The sequence below is a fragment of the Phalangium opilio genome, unplaced genomic scaffold (genome assembly GCF_054372755.1).
Source record: "Phalangium opilio isolate 3A_F unplaced genomic scaffold, DU_Popi_V2 ptg000093l_1, whole genome shotgun sequence".
Lineage (NCBI taxonomy): Eukaryota > Metazoa > Arthropoda > Arachnida > Opiliones > Phalangiidae > Phalangium > Phalangium opilio.
Genome location: NW_028324198.1, coordinates 5728530 through 5745028, shown reverse-complemented (window position 1 = coordinate 5745028; position 16499 = coordinate 5728530). Strand labels below are relative to the sequence as shown.

The following is a 16499-nucleotide window of genomic DNA, read 5'->3' as shown; positions in this document are numbered from 1 at the left end:
ATGGGAGACAAGTGAAAATACCGGATAGATACCAAGCATTTTAAGAGAAAATCCCTCCTTATTTGTTTCTTTTGTGTAATTTAGGTTCAAGTGTAATATTAATAATCGACAGTTTGTCTAATCCTAGTTTAAGATGAAAAAAGGAACATGTTACATAATAGTCACGTGTACATAGAGGGCGCGCATGTGCACCCGAGTTATTTTGTAGAGTAACATACATTGTACTTATTCATTCGAGCTTTGGCTTGGCCGCAATAAACATCTCTTTAACTACTGTTACTTGAACTCTCGCTTATTACATAGTTCAAGTCGTAGCAACTAAGTTCTTCGGCATCAACGGAATCGTCCTGCCCGGCAAACATATACTTGTCAACTAAAAATTATTTACACTAACATTAGGCTCTTCAACCGTGTCGGCGAATCTGTGAATTTCACTAGAATAGGCCTTCCAACAATAAGTACTCTCGGTAAAATCTGCGAGCATACCACTATTTGACAGAAAATCAAGTATCCAGTTACCCCAGTTGTGTAACCACTTTTTCCTGGTTTCCCTGCACTAGCGGAAAACATGAAATACCGGGCTTCTCGTAATCTGACTGTGGGTTCAATTTAAGTCTAGGGTATGAAGGTAGGAGAAAAATCTAGTACGGGTTTCAATGTCCAAGCGAAATCAAGTTTAATAACATAAAACAACTAACCAAGGCAGAAGGCCCTAACCAAGGAAGACAAACAGTTAATTTAAATCCCCGTATTTTATTTACATTAACCCCCAAAATAATATTCGCATGCACACTAGCCCCCAAAATAATATTAACACTTAACGGTTCGAACAACACCCAAAACTCGTTGTCTCTCTCTCTCTCTCTCTCTCTCTCGGGATTTGGTCTAATTGGTTTAGTTTTCCGAACTCCCTTAAAGGTTCAAAGGTCGACAAGAGAGAGAGAGAGAGCGAGTAGATTTCTCGGCACCAAATGTGTCCCGAGAGAGAGAGAGCAATTAATCAGTGGTACCTGGTACCATTAAGTGGCACCGCGTAGACGCGAATGGTCCAACTTTCCAAATATAGAGATAAAACAAAAATACAAAAAGATAACAGAGCCATTCGAAAATATAGTTCAACCGACAAAATAAAAATATAGATGCTTAACACGATATATGTACAGTTTAACCCCTACCCAAAAACTTTGGCTTGGACATTTTTCGTATATACAAAAGAGAGATAGGGAGAATGAATGACTGTAATAAAATGGGGTTCTTTGAGAAGCCAGTACTGAGGAGACCGCCGTGGGAATAAGCGTAAGAAAGGATTCTCGGACCTACCTGAGAGCAGGTATCCATTTGGGAATAATTAGTAAAACTGGGAATTTATAAAATGAAATGTATTTCTGAACAAAAGTTGGATCTAAAAATATAGCCGTGACTCGTTTCAAATGAAAACTGAGTTATGACCAAGAAATTCTAAAGTACGAAGAGGGAAATTGCAACCTTTCCTTCATAGTCGCGACATTAGAAATGTAGCATTTCGATGTACGAAATTAAATGCATGAATTCGTGCAACACCCTGGTTTGTCATCCACTTTTAAATATTTACATTTTCCTTTCGAATTATGTCAAAGTTCGCTTGGTCTTTTTAGAAAGAGTATTTGAAATATACATTATTGATCCCTCAGCACGTACTGCCTTCAAAATAATTCATTTCATGATAAAATGTTTTCAGAAAATGTAATTGTTCTTGAAAAAGCGTAGATATGTAATTTTTTAAATTAATTTAGAGGGAATAGAACGGTTAACAGTAAAATCAGTTGATTGAATTTAATATTGATTAAGGATTAAATGGATAAAAATAACTCAAAACAATTGCAATATCTGAACTTTAGCCAATTGATAAACCTTACACATATCGTTTGTTTTTTCTGTCTTGGTCCAAACCAAGGCGTTTTTTTATAATACAGATTCATGGTATGGGTTTAAGTACAAAACATGGCATTATTTATGAAACCTGCAATTTTATCTTTAATAAGCTTGCTCCCAAGTAGTATTCAACGAAAATTAGGTCTAAAACACAACAAAAGCAAGCATTAATGGTTCCTCTACATATAGGAACATTGCATTCCCACAAAATACAGAAGAATGGTTAACAATTTCCCAAGACTTTAAGGACAAATGACAATATGATCACTGTATCGGAGCCATTGATGGGAAGCACTTGAACGAAACTGCCCAACCTAACTCTGGTTCATACTTTTATAATTATAAGGGCACATTCAGCATCGTTCTCCTGGCTCCTGTTGATGCTATTTGCAAAGTATGTATAACATTTTATATCGTAAATACACCAGAACTACAATCAATTGGCAATAATAATATTAAATCTAGGCAATATTTGTTGATATTGGGACCAATGGAAGGTGTCATGATAGTTCAACCTTCATAAATTCGAAGCTATACGAAGCATTCACAAGAGATGTAAAAACTATACTTGTTGACTTCAATAAATTTAGGAAAAATTATTCCATGTTATATACCCATGAGCACTGCACTAGAATCCAAGATTCTCTTAATTTCCAAATCCCCAAGTTTCGAAAGGCAAGCAGCCAACGCAATGTTACATTCCATGGGCCTAAAATATTTAACTACCTAAATACAACAATTAAAATTGAACAGAATCAAAATCGATATAAAATGGAGACACAAAAATGGCTTAAAACCAAATATTCCATAATAGCTAATGGGTTTGGTTGGTTAATAACCTATTATGCTCTTTTTTGCTCAGCTGAATAACATAAAAAGGAAAGAAAAACAAAACTTAATTCCGTCCGAAAAATAAAATAAAATTTTATAAGCATTTACGCCCTCTGCGCACAAGCATTTCGCTTAAGCCGAACATGGCGCATTGTAGAGTCTGTGAATTACAATGTATATTTGAATGATATAATACATATCCTGAAAATAAAAAAAAATGAGCCCGCTAGCCTTCTAGCGCGCTATTTCGTGCGAAAATTCACGCGTGAGTCTAGCGTGGGGGAAAAGTAGGTTTTTTATCCGGGTGGGTTGTTTTGACTTCGTTTATTGGTCGATAGTGGGGGTCGCCCTCGCTTATGTGACGTATGTTAACTGATTAAGGATCGTTAACGTCTCGAATTTCACTCGAGACGGTTTTCTTTACGCCTACATGTTATCCGTTACTAAGGGGTGTTATCGATTACCGAGCTAGAAAAAAGATCATCGGTAGAAAAAAATTTATTGAATAAGATGTCGCGAATACTTTTGATGGTATTGACTGACAACGTAATCTTTATCGTTAAAATTTAGTTTAATTGTGCGATTAAAAATATATATTAAATACATAAAATAGGATATAAATGAAAAATACATAAAATAGGATATAAATGAAAAATACGCAAAATATATAACATAAAATATATACATAAATAGAAAATACAGAAATGTAAAAACATGAATTAATATATTTTATAAGTAATTTTTAAAACAATTGGCCCCTCTGTAACGAATCAATAAAGTATTATTATACCCATAGAATATTTTAACCCTTATCAATTGCTAATATATACTTACCACCCGACACAATGATTTTAATTGGGGTGTCGCGCGGTACTGCAAAAGATTAGTTTACAATTCATAAATGATTCATTATTATAAATTTTTTCTATTTACCGTCAGATAGGTTTAACGTTATCTCGCGATGATCAGCGCCAGGAATCGGAGGTCCTTCCTGAATGACAACAGCCTGGGGTGGATGTTGAATTCGCTCAAGCGGATCATCGGGAGGAAGGATGTTTGGAGGAGGGGAAGGAGTACCAGGGTATGGGGGAGGAGGGGTTTCGATACGGGGCCGGTATTCAGTATTGACAACGTTTCGTAAAATGGGGTTGTCTATGTCGCTATCATCACCCCAATTACTCTCCCACGAATAAGGAGATTCAGCGCTGGCCGGAATTATATTACGATTGGGTGCCAGCGAAACCGGAGATTCGGCTAAACCCCAATCAACCGAGCCGGCGCGACTCTAAGGTGCCATTTCTTGAGCGTATAAAAATACCTCAATTTTTCTAGCTCTTACCAGAGCGCATCTATCTCCATTATGCGGGAATCGTAAATGGGGGTCATAGACATCATCCCCTCCAGGCATAATACGAATTAAAGAGGCCCCCATCCTTCCAATATCCGCAACCCGGAGGTTTCGAAGAAACAATTTAAAAAATCTTTTTGATCAGGCCATTTTACTTAAGCGGTATCGCAACCTCGGGTTAATTGTTGAAGAACGGTTTGGATCTCGTCTTGAACGTATCCACCATCACGCCCCAAACCGGAATGTCTGAGGTTGTTATAAATAAACGTGTTATCCGTTCAATGCAAACACTCCTCGTCAGGAATTTGAAAATTCCTAGCGCTACGCTCACCGTTATCGCGTACACACCCTATCTAATAAGTTGAAAACACACGTATAAGGAAAAATTCGAAAATACTAGTTAAGATTAAATACCTCTTTAACTAGAAACCTACAACGTAGATTTCTACTACGATTGAAAACGATAGCAAAGCTAGCAGCTATAAAGATGAGGGACTCCCTTTATAAAAATATATCTCTTAATCAAGGGTTTAAAATCTAATAGAAAAATACGTACATTATATATAATTTTAAAATTTTAGAAAAATTACAACGAAACGAAGAGGTAATCCGTAATTAAATCAATTTGATGGGTTAAAAATAAACAACAGGAAAATAAGGCTTACTAATGAATAACCATTTTAAAAATACGGGAAAAGACATACATTTTATAGTTTTAAATTAAGAAGACTTGCAATAGAATCAGTAAAGAAGAGGTGATGATTAGCGAAATATAGTTGAGGCGTTAGGAACTAAAAGACACTAAGATAAGGGTTAAAATTGCCTAACCATTTTAAAATACAAGAAAAATACTTGCATTTTTGCAAGACTAGCAGAATAAGCGATAGAGCTTTTGAAAGTTTATTGCGTTGTAGAGAATCCAAAAGCTTTAATGTTGTATTTATACATATTTTTTCACCCATTTGTATACTAGGACTCCGATAGTAAGACGAAACCGTTCATCGGCGATAGGATAAGTTACTTATAAAATTCTCTATAACTAAGTTTAGCCATTAGGTTATAAATTATCGAGTTTGATAAATAGTAAAAAAAAGAATGTGCTTGGAGACTTAGAAAAATAACAGATAAGAATGAAACAAAATATCATTGAATCTATACTCATATAATAATGAAAATATAGACTTATAAATGAGCGAGTTGGATAAAAAGTGAAAAGAAGCAGATGTCGTTGAAGGTTTAGAAAATAATAGATACGGATGAAATTTGATATTATAACGCAAATAAAGACGTTCATCGGCGATGGGAAAAAGTTAGTTATAAATTCTCACACGCCGATAACTAAGTTTAATCATGGCTCTCGAAGTTGAGAACGCAAGCTAGATGGAGTGCTTCTTTTTTCTTGCTTTGTCCTCCCGCTCTAGTTCTTCACTTTGCGCACGCTAGCTTGGGTCCTCATCAATGCGTTGTACCACACCTCCTCGGTGGTGAGAACTGGTAACCACTACGTTTTGTGGGCTAATCGGATACGCGCCCTACCCAAGCCAAGGGCTAAATGGTACTGGGGAAGCAGAGATGCCAGGTGGGAAAAATGGAATTTCCCTTTCTAGCCCTTAAAATTTCCCTTTTTGGACCAAAATTTCCCTAGTTCAGGGTTGCCAGATTCTGCGCATAGTAAATGATAGAATTATAGCTTGACAACTGTTTTTGGCGATGTATTTTCGTAACGATTTCAATGGGTCAGTTATTTAGCAGACGACTTTTGGTAATTGAATGTTTGGAAATTACTAAAAGCAGTAGCAGGGTTGCCATCTAATAAGAATCCAACGTAATTAATAGGTCAATTTTATGAAGTTGTTTAATTTTCTATGTTGAGGTTGCAGGTTTTGAATAAAATATTTCTTCCCATGGAATTTCCCTAGATTTAGCAAATTTTTGGTGGAATTTCCCTTTTCCCATTTTACCGTTTTTAGGAGTCAAAATTTCCCCAGATATGGGAAATTTCCCTCAATCTGGCATCACTGTGGGGAAGTAAAGCTACGGTATCGCTAACGATCCTCTCGGGGCGCCAGGCGACACCCCGTTGTAACTAGCCTTCCACCCGGTTTGGGGGACTACTGGGTGGCGACCATTTACTTGACCCTTACTCCTGGGATCTTATGGATTCTAAGCATAAACTCAAAACTAATTCTAAAATTACTAATTCTACAGTGCAATGGTCTGCTTGAGGCAAAACTCTCACTGGTATCACGACGCTAGGGCCTGGAGCCAACGATAATTCGTTCCGATTTGAATATTAGAAGTATACAAAAAAATTTCGATGAGTTATGTGTTTTTGGATAGTATCCATGGTAAATTTGACGTAATACTTTTAACTGAATGCTGGTTAATAGAGACGTAACAATATATAATATAGCCAATTACGCACAGATAACGAGTAAAAAATATCTTAATAATAAAAATCATGGAATAAAGGCCTTTATTAAAAATGATTTTAGGTTTAACTTTTCAGAGACTGAATTGTATAAAAACAGTCAATTGGAAATTGATATATGTTTGAATGGGGGGTTCCCATTCAACCGAATCTCAATGGACAGAATCGCATTCGACAGAAACGTTTCGGCTAGAATTTCAAAATCTAGCCCAATAGCTATATTCCCGATGGACCGAAATCCCAATCGTCCGAATATGCCCTAAAAAGTACATCAATATAACTTGAAACACGATAGCCGTCAGCGATTCGGTGGTGTAGTTTTAAAATATATTAATTAAATGTTTCGTGATACTAATTAAAACGCTCACTATCATTCCTTTCAAGGCAAGAGATATTTGGAAATAATAAACGAATTGTGCTTAAAATGAAGTATAATCTTAATGGTAGTTACATCAATTTTTAAGTTTTAAATTAAAATTTTAATATTTTGGTTTCGGGTAGGTTAGGTTATTTTCCTATTAATTAGCTACCACCTTTTCCAAACATTCTCCTACTAATTAGCTACCACCTTTTCCAAAATATTCTACTAATAGTTAGCTGCCACCTTTTCCAAAACAATGGTTCCAATAATTCGTTGCCACCTTTTCCAAAATATTCTCTTATTAATTAGTTGCCACCTTTTCCTAAATATTTTCCTATTAATTAGCTGCCACCTTTTCCATAATATTCTGCTATTAATTAGCTGCCACCTTTTCCAAAATATTCTCCTATTAATTAGCTGCCACCTTTTCCAAAATATTCTCCTACTAATTAGCTGCCATTTTTTCCAAAATATTCTCCTAATAGTTAGCTGCCACCTTCACCAAAATATTCTCCTACTAATTAGCTTCCACCTTTTCCAATATATTCTCCTAATAGTTAGCTGCCACCTTTTCCAAAATATTCTCCTATTAATTAGCTGCCACCTTTTCCAAAATATTCTCCTAATAGTTAGCTGCCACCTTTTCCAAAACATTGGTTCCAATGATTCGTTGCCACCTTTTCCAAAATATTCTCCTATTAATTAGTTGCCACCTTTTCCAAAATATTTTCCTATTAATTAGCTGCCACCTTTTCCAAGGTATTCTCCTATTAATTAGCTGCCACCTTTTCCAGAACATTCTACTAATTAGCTGCCACCTTTTCTAAAATATTCTCCTAATAGTTAGCTGCCACCTTTTCCAAAATATTCTCCTATTAATTAGCTGCCACCTTTTCCAAAATATTCTCCTAATAGTTAGCTGCCACCTTTTACAAAATATTCTCCTATTAATTAGCTGATAACGTGATAAATATGACTTAAAATTATAAAAAAAAAACTACAATTCCCTTTAAAAAGTAAATTTTCGGGGATCTGAAAGTATTTGGTTCTTCTAAACTAAAATAGGTGCTTAATATTTTATAGAATGTTCGCGTATGGTGCTCAATTTCTTTGACAATTATTTTATTATAAATCAAGGAAATTGTTTGCTTGCAATCTTTGCGCTCCCGGGAATTAAATTAATTTTAGTTCCATCGGGTGTATACGCGCATGCATTCTTGTCCCAATGAACCGAATCCGAAACCCGGAGAAGTGCGGGTTTTCGCTCCAATGGGACTGTCCCATTGGACCGAATCCGCCAAAAGTGCGGGTTTTTCGGTTGATTGGGACTGGTTTCGGCCGAATGCGATTCGGTCCAATGGGGCAGAGCCGTTTGAATAACCATTTTCTGAAAGTAATTGTAATATATAGATCTCCCTCCTCAAATATGACAAACTTTATTTATTTATTTGAATCCTACATAGTGACTCTCGCTAAAAATCCACACACTGTTATTTTGGGTGATATGAATATAGATATAATGAACCCTAATGTACATGGGAATGAATATCTGAATATTTGAAATGGAAACGGTTTTGTACCGTACATATTGGACTGTACAAGGGTGACTTCTACCAGTAAAACGTGTCTTGACCACTGTTTTATAGGAACGCTGCCTGGAGTAAATCCTATTGGTATGATATTAAAAAATTACTGACCATATTGCGATTTTAGCTAAATTGAACCATAACGAAATTACACCAAAAATCCCAGGACCCATTATTGATGAGAACTGGCCAAAACCTTTTAAAAACAGCTAACGTAGGATTGAAAAGAGCTAAAATATTCTTAGACAAAGACTTATTATGTATTAATGCAAGTGAAACTAAAATGACACTAAAAGTACATGATTCAAATTGTCAAGATGTAATTAATGCAACTATAAACTGTGCATGTACAGTCATTGTTGAGAAAGTACAAAGCGCTAAGTATCTTGGGGTATATTTTGACCAACATCTGCGATGGGACCTTCACATTACTAATATGTTAAAAACCTTACGGTATCTCCTGCATAAATTCTATCTATTGCGTAAATTTTTTAAAATCTCCATTTTCTTCGGATGGTGTACCACGCGCTTGTTCAATCAATCTTGTCGTATGGTTTGGAGTACTGGGGAACCTGCTCCAATAAATTAATAGATTATAAAAAAAAGGCTTGGTTTGGACCAAGGCCGAAAAAACAAACGATATGTGTGAGGTTTATCATTTGACTGAAGTTTCAGATATTGCAATTGTTTTAGTTATTTTTAACCATTTAATCCTTAATCAATATTAAATTCAATCAAATGATTTTACTGTTAATCGATCCATTCCCTCTAAATTAATTGAAAAAATTACATATCTACGCTTTTTCAAGAACAATTACATTTTCCGAAAACATTTTATCATGAAATTAATTATTTTGAAGGGAGTACGTGTTGAGATATCAACATAGAATATTTGAAATATTCTATTGACTTTCTAAAAAGAGCAAGCGAACTTTGACATAATTCGAAAGGAAAATGTAAAAATTTAAACGAAATGCTACATTTCTATTGTCGCCTCTATGAAGAAAGGATTGCACTGCAATTTCCCTCTCCGTGCTTTAGAACTTCTTGGTCATAACTCAGTCTTCCTTTGAAACGTCACCACCCCTTTCTACATTGTTGGCGCTACTTGTACACCAGTTAAGTATTACGCGTAATCATGTTAGCACGCTAAAAGACCATTTCGGAAAACACACAGGGGCGAGGCCACCATTGGGGTATTCTCCCTCGCACCAAGGGTCACCGCCAGACGGTGCCAAAGTTCACAAGAGGCAGGAGGCTAGTCAACTCGCTCTGCCTATAGCGGTGCTTCTAGGCGAGAGAGAGAAGGCCCCAATGGCGGCATCACCCTTGTGTTTTAGTTTCTCTGTATGTAATTTCTAAAATGGTCTACTCACTTACAAATGTTCACAAATTACACTGAGTGATCGGTCCTTCAGGCGCTAGCGAGTGACAAGCCACAACAATAATCATTCATGTACACGAATGTTTTATAGTTTTAGGTTATTAAGGTTGGCGGGCAATGTGAAAAGGTTTCAAACTATATGGTATTGTTGGCTGAGTGTGTTGCGACGGCTCAGATGACCCATACACTTGAACCACTGGTGCTCTTAAAATTTTTTATATTGGGAAAATAGAGGAAGGGGGGTCGGAGTAAAGTGTGACCTTCGCATAACTGGTAATGAATAATGTGTATACCCATATTATTTCCGCATGAAATGAATATAACAAGTCATTGGTACTGAGAAGTATTTCTTTTCATGTAATCTTTACCCTAGGCCTGTGCGAGTCCAGTTTTTTGGACTTCGAGTCGAGTCTCGAGTCCTAAAAAAAGCTCTTATAGAATCTCGAGTCGAGTCTTTTAACTGGTATCGAGTCCTCGAGTCCTAAAGTCAGCTTCAAAACTACGTCTCAAGCCCAGTGTCGAGTCCTGATAAATTATTTCAAGTCCCAGACGAGTCCTAATAAATTATTTCTTGTCAGAATCAAGGCTAAATATTTTCATATCTTTTATTTTTTACTCTTCAATTGTTGAAATATCACAGCTTGGATATAAAAAGTAACAAACGTCAATAAACATGTTCTAGCTGCCCTAAAATTTTTGTCCTATCACCTGTTTTCTCTAAAATCTAAATCAGTAAAACCCCACTAGATACCACGCTCTACTTGAAATTCCGAGTCACCGAGTTCAGGCGAAATACATGGATAAAGGATGAGAGTGAGGAAATTTGTTTTCATGCTAGAGCGTAAGCAACTACCTATCTCCAAAGGCAGCTTATTCGATATATACTTTGTTGCAGCTTCGGTTGTCAGCACGGGAAAGCTAGGCCTCTATGTAATGTAGATTTGTGCGTGCTGACAAGAGACGAAAGAAGGATAAATTCTTTATCCAAAGTAAATATTTTTGGACTTGATATGGTGTTAAGCCTCGGTTCGAGTCCTCATCGAGTCCAGTAGTGAGGATTTTTGAGGACTCGAAATTATTCTCAAGTCCCAAAATTTTGATTTTCAAGTCTCGAGTCGAGTACTCGACTCGGGACTCGATCGAGTACTCGCCTTTGATCGAGTACTCGCACAGGCCTGCTTTACCCTTTGGTTATATCAGAAGTAAGATAAGGGACTAGAATTAACGAGGTAACCAAACTCTTCACTTGGCGATGGAAGCGGCATAAAATCGTCAAATTTGTTCACTAGTACTAGGCTCTATTACTAATGCTAGGGCACTTTAATTGTAGTCCCTTATCTTACTGCTGGTTATATTTATACCGATATCATATTTTTCCTGTGCTACAGAGAGCCACCTACTAAACGAAACCACAAAGGATAAACATTGTTGCTTTGTCTCAAGAAGACGACATTAGTTTATAAATTAGTTTGAGAAAAAAAGTTCTTTATCATATTTTCTCTAACATAAGTCTTCTCAGAAACTTACTACAGATTTAAACTTTTTTGGTGCAAACTTGAAAATTTGTTAAGCCAGCAACAATTAAAACTGTGTCCGTCAAGGTGCTTACAAGTTAGTGAGCAACGACACGAAATCCCTTCAAAATAATTAATTTCATGATAAAATGTTTTCGGAAAATGTAATGGTTCTTGAAAAAGCGTAGATATGTAATTTTTTCAATTAATTTAGAGGGACTAGATCGATTAACAGTAAAATCATTTGATTGAATTTAATATTTATTAAGGATTAAATGGTTAAAAATAACTAAAACAATTGCAATATCTGAAACTTCAGTCAAATGATAAACCTCACACATATCGTTTGTTTTTTCGGCCTTGGTCCAAACCAAGCCTTTTTTTTATAATATCTGTCACTTCAGTCTTATTGTAATTAAAATTTGAATAATTTTATTTTTGGCTTACCGTCATACATTTGGGGTTGATCTATTTCTAATTGCTTAAAGAAGTACTTAAGTATCGTTAATTACATTTAACTTATATTCAAAAACATTGATTTCGATAAGCAAATAATGTTGTACTTTATTTATGAAAGAAGTTTAAAAACAACGGTATTTGAAATACATTTAACTTATATTCAAAAACATTGATTTCGATAAGCAAATAATGTTGTACTTTATTTATGAAAGAAGTTTAAAAACAACGGTATTTGAAATATGGAAGAAAAATATTTGTTTGTACGCTGTATACATATACAGTGTTGTCGAGATCAGACCAACAGCTTCCTTTATGTAAAACCCCCAATACTGCCAACGGGAGATGTCATACTAAATTATACTGGGTGTAAATAAATGTTTAGAATTCATGTTTTACTGTATGCCTGAATGCAACAAAATATATTAAAGCACAGTCCTACGATTAGTCTTAGTCTCTTAGAACCTGGGTCTCAAATTGCAACCTCTAAACTGTTTGTTAAACAACTCAACCTTCATAACGTGCATTTTCGGGAGGGCATTCTTGGAAACCAAATTATCGGACCCTTTTTCTTGATAAGAAAATCTCTGAAGGCATTTAATTGGACTTCCTGCGTCTTGAGTTCGTTGCTTGAAAAGTTATTGCAAGACATGGGCAGATGAAGAGTGCCTGCACCACAATGGTAATCACATCGAACATTTACGTTGAAGTTGATGTGTACCAAACAGATTAGAGGTTGTAATTTGAGGCCCAAATTCCAAGACTAATCGCAAGACTGTGCTTTAAAATTTTCTGTTGCTCCCCCCCCCACTTGACTGGTATGCTAGGTGATATTTCAGTAGAAGAAAATTTATTGAATTAGGGATAGCGAGAGATGGCTAGCGATGTGGCTTAGTTATGGCAGGGAGCACATTATTATTTTTGTGCTCACTGGTTATGGGCTAGACGCCCTTGTTTTATTGGCAACATTATTACATTGAATGTTGCCAGATTAAATTGTTGCTGGTGATTTTGCGAACTATGTTAATGATATATTAAAATTTAAATGGAAAAGTTTCATTTTGACACATTCCTTACCCTAAAGTTTTGTATTTGGAGCCTATTAATGAATTATAGTGATAATGTAATTAATTTTAGTGTTTAATAGGAAAACATTTAGGCTGAAAGAACAACTCGCGTAGTTTGATCTTATTTTAAAATTTCAGTTCAGGGTTATCTATAGTTACCCAAAAAACTTTATTTGTTTTCGATTAATTTCACGTTAAATATGGTTATTAAGTTTAAATTAACGGCTTATCTTCTTTTCTAGTGTTATTTCAGTTTATTAAACGAGTTTGAACAAGAAATTCTCCCTAACTGCAAACTTTAGAGGCGTGACTGTTTGACTCTTGCGGAACAATCACTATTTTGCCCCAAAACTTTTAAATATCGCGCCTTTTCAATTTCTCTCTTTTCAAAATGGGGAAAAATGCTTTTAAATGACAATTTAATTAATCGTAAGAATTAAACAGGAAAGTGGAGGCTGGGTGAAAGATAAGTGTGGTTTTAATTTTAATTTTTTAGCTTAATTATAAGGTATCCATGAATTTACCCAAAACACGAATCTTTCACATTAATTATACTTGATTGAGTTTAATTTAACGGCTTATCTTGTTTATCTAGTGTGGATTTAGTTTACATTACAAGTTTCAATAAAATATTAACTTAAATTGTAATTACCCTAAAATTTTAATGTATGCAGTTATATGCACTTTTGATATATTTTAATGATCATTTAAATTAATTTGAAAGTGAAATAGGAAACTACTGTGGCTGCACGAAAAACTTGTAAGGTTTTAATCTTAATTTGAGCGTGGTTCGTGAGAGTGGATTAAGCTTAAAATTTATTTGAATTTTTTACCCAAATTGCAATGTTTAGTGCAGTTTAATATTTTTGCCATATATTCATCATTGTGGTACCCTAAACTTTAGAATTTCGCGGCAATAAATGTACTTTAAAGGTAGTTTAAATTAACTTAAGTGTGAAATAGAAAATATTGGGCTTTACCAATGGCTTGGGTAGTTTTAATCATAATTAAACAGTTTATTTAAAAGTTATTTGAGCTTTTATCCAAAAATGTATATTTTGGTTTAATTTCACGTTAATTATATTAAATTGAGTTAAACTTAACGTAGGATTGTGTTTTGGCAGTGTACATTTAGGTTATAAAATGAGTTTAAATGTATGCATTACCTTAATTACAATTTTCAGTGGAGTTTTCGATTCTCATTTTACGCAAAACTTTTGAATTTCGCGCCTATTAAGGTACTTTGGAGATAATTTAAATTAGCTTAATTGGGAAAGAGAAAACATGGGGCTTTACCAACGGCTTGGGTAGATACAATCTTAATCAAGAACATCATTTAAGAGTTATCTGAGTTTTCATCCAAAAAATGGAAATATTTGGGGTTTAATTTCACGTTAATTATACTAAATTACGTTGAAATTAACTTGTCGTCAGTGCTCATTAAGCTTATAAAATGACTTTCAACAATTAATTCACCTTAATTCTAATGTTTAGAGGAGTTTTTGATTATTTCCAACAAATTGCGTTCAATTTTTATCATATCCTGTCCTAGGTTTGTGGTAACATAAAGATTATCTATACAATATGTTAATGAATGATGTTATTCTATAGTTTAGCTTGAATACTAGTAATTAAATCAAATACCTATACAATTCATAGCAATTTAAACCAATAAACAAACGGCAATGTGGACTGTGGAAATAGCAAACAACGTAACCCTCCGTTTCTAACGTGGTTACGTTGAGAGAATCTGTGATGTAAACTTGAAAATTATTTCACTAATTAAATTATATAACGACACTGTCCTACTGCATTAACCAGTACCACTGTTACTTATGAATTAAACAATCCACTGTTGGTAACAAATGATAACGTAACATCACAGTATGACTGATTCAGTATGATCAAAATTGTTTTAACGAATAATCTGGTCCTCTACATTGGTAGAGTTTCAGGAATTATATCACACACCTTCACAATTAGTAGCATTTTATTGAGATTAACAAATAATGAAACCGTGTATACCTGTCCTCAAATGAGAATGTTGAATTAAATGCGCTAACGTAAACAACACTCTTTTAACTGCCGTAGGGAAAACACATTGAGCATTTTGTCATCTTTCCTGTAATATTTTGAAGTTGAATTCTTCACAGGGTGAAAACACTACCGTTTATTTCTAAACCATAATAACTTGGATAGATATGCCATTTTTTACTTAAAACTAGAAGCGTCAACAAACAGTCATGATGAATACAGTATTAAGTTACGGGTTACGGTAAAACCTAGGCCCTAGGGTTAGGATTTGTAGCATGAATATAAGCAGACTGCGTATTTTTGTAATTCCAATCCAAAACAGTGCTGGAAATAAGCTTTCTTACAAACTAAAACTTAAGCCTTGGCCGTAAAGAACGTCGAAAAGCTTACTTCAAAAGATATAAAAACCTCTATTAACTGTAATTATTTACCTGAATTACTTTTCTAGACAAAAATTCGACCTGATAACGACGTATTTCTTATTAAGGGTGATACAGTTAATTAGAAAATACATATAAAGGTGCTTAAGCTCGGATGAAATACCAGCGTCTACTGCTAAGAAATTAGGAAAATCAGCAAGAAACCCAACATTTGAAATTTGTCAACGTAACTTGTTAGCACCCACAAACCTAGGCCCTTCTAGTTGTCAACGAGAACGAAATGAAGAAATAGGTTTAAGCGCGCTATAAGGTTAGGCTGACATCTGACCCAAAAGTAATTTTTTGACGTACTATCTTAATTAGTTAAATTACAAAAATTAGAATTCATTAATTAAAAATCGAAACAGGGAAGTTTCTCATTTAAGAAATGCTTGTTAATTTAGAAGTATTCCGAAAACTAACTTCGCTATACTTTTTCCGTATGTCCTATGACCATTTCGTTAAAAAAACGAAAATTTTTTAATGCTTTTTCTATGGGACGCTAACCCTAAAAACTGTGAATTTTCCTTTAACATTACGGAAGGGTGTCATGTCATATCTACAAGGGCCTACCGGCCCTGTAGAATATTCAAGATGACCGCAAGTTTGGTTTTACTTCCCTCAAATCTCCAAAACTCTTTGGGTTTAGTCGGAATATTAGCAGTCAAATTAGTAGTGATAGCTATACAGATAGACATGGATCCAAGATGGCCGCCACCCCAAGATGGCCGCCCTCCACCAAACTCCAACCAAACTTTCCAGACAAGTCCGGACTAGCCCGAGCTCCCGCGTGTTAGTTTCAACCCCTATGACATCATCTTCTTAAATTAAACCAAAACTAAAACTATAGTCAACCTTGACGTCATCCCTGGCTTGCTAACAATGAGCGTCACCCTTTAACCAGTCCAGCTTTTCTCTCCGTAGGCCTAAAGTTAATAAAAACACAGATTTTAAGACATCAAATATTTACTTTTTATAAGATGTACAGATATGCGTAATAAATAAATACAGAATATATATTACAAAATAATCAACAACCAGCAAGGATAAACAAACATGTTTTAAAGAGTTCATTTTTCACGTTGACCCCGTATCGTTATTTGACTTGGAAGGGTGATTAGTGGAGGGACGTCGAGGTATATTTTCCAATTGTTTTC

At 34.9% G+C, this 16499-nt stretch overlaps 1 long non-coding RNA gene across 1 annotated transcript; it reads right to left on the bottom strand.

Moving 5' to 3' along the window:
• Window positions 1–14306: 14306 nt before the first annotated feature.
• On the bottom strand, window positions 14307–15252 carry LOC149640750 (uncharacterized). Its single transcript, XR_016372226.1, has 3 exons — window positions 14915–15252; window positions 14534–14824; window positions 14307–14464 (listed from the first exon to the last, which is right to left on the bottom strand). It is a non-coding gene; the product is annotated as an uncharacterized LOC149640750 (long non-coding RNA).
• Window positions 15253–16499: the final 1247 nt, after the last annotated feature.